This window comes from Coregonus lavaretus, assembly GCF_964263955.1.
Source record: "Coregonus lavaretus genome assembly, chromosome: 11".
Lineage (NCBI taxonomy): Eukaryota > Metazoa > Chordata > Actinopteri > Salmoniformes > Salmonidae > Coregonus > Coregonus lavaretus.
In genome coordinates, this window is record NC_139998.1 from 53,332,542 (window position 1) to 53,333,299 (window position 758).

At 46.6% G+C, this 758-nt stretch overlaps 1 pseudogene across 1 annotated transcript in view; it reads left to right on the forward strand.

Annotated features, from left to right (window-relative positions):
• LOC311137594 (thromboxane A2 receptor-like) overlaps nt 1-384 on the forward strand; it is a 9,082-nt pseudogene extending 8,698 nt beyond the window's left edge. The window contains exon 2 of the transcript in view: nt 3-384. The product of the transcript in view is annotated as a thromboxane A2 receptor-like (transcript). The remainder of the gene's footprint in view (nt 1-2) is intronic.
• The last annotated feature ends 374 nt before the right edge of the window (nt 385-758 follow it).

The following is a 758-nucleotide window of genomic DNA, read 5'->3' on the forward strand; positions in this document are numbered from 1 at the left end:
AGGGAGCCACCTAGGATTCGCTACCTGCTACTCTTCATCCGCTTCGCCACCTGGAACCAGATCCTGGACCCCTGGGTGTACATACTGTTTCGCCGCGCCGTCCTCAAGCGCCTCTACCCAAGTTGGGACTGGTCCCGGGGTTCCATAAGGACCCTGTACCCGCCTCCTTTGTCGGCACCATCCGCCGGTTCACCCGCGCCTCCCTGGGCGGCGACTTCCAGGGGGGTAGCGAAAGGGCCATGTCAGTCGAACCCCAGTCGTTTAACGTGAAGGCTCCACCTTCATCGCCTTGACTGTTTCCTGTTGTTGTGCATTGGTGCACATCCTCGTAGGGGACATTTTTATTTATATGGTTTTTAGGTGCTGTTTAGACAGTTCTTAAAAGAGACTGAACATGGATACGGCTGTGGCATCCCACTGGGCACAAACTGGTTGAATCAACGTTGTTTCAATGTAATTTGTCAATGTATTGTGACGTGGAATCTATGTGGAAAATACATTGGATTTGAAAAAAGTAATCAACGTAAACTGTTTTGAGGGTGAAATTTCAACAACAAGATTATGTCATAATTGTAACCAATTTTCCACATAGACTAACCTTGTATGAAATATGTTACATTTGTACCTTTGAAACAACGGCAGATCTTCAACGTTATATCAACTATCAGAAGATAAAAAACTATAGGCTGAGCAGCACCTCCTACTGGAGAGTTGATCTATCTACAGCTATTCATGTGGGCTCTCATCCAGGGTTTTTA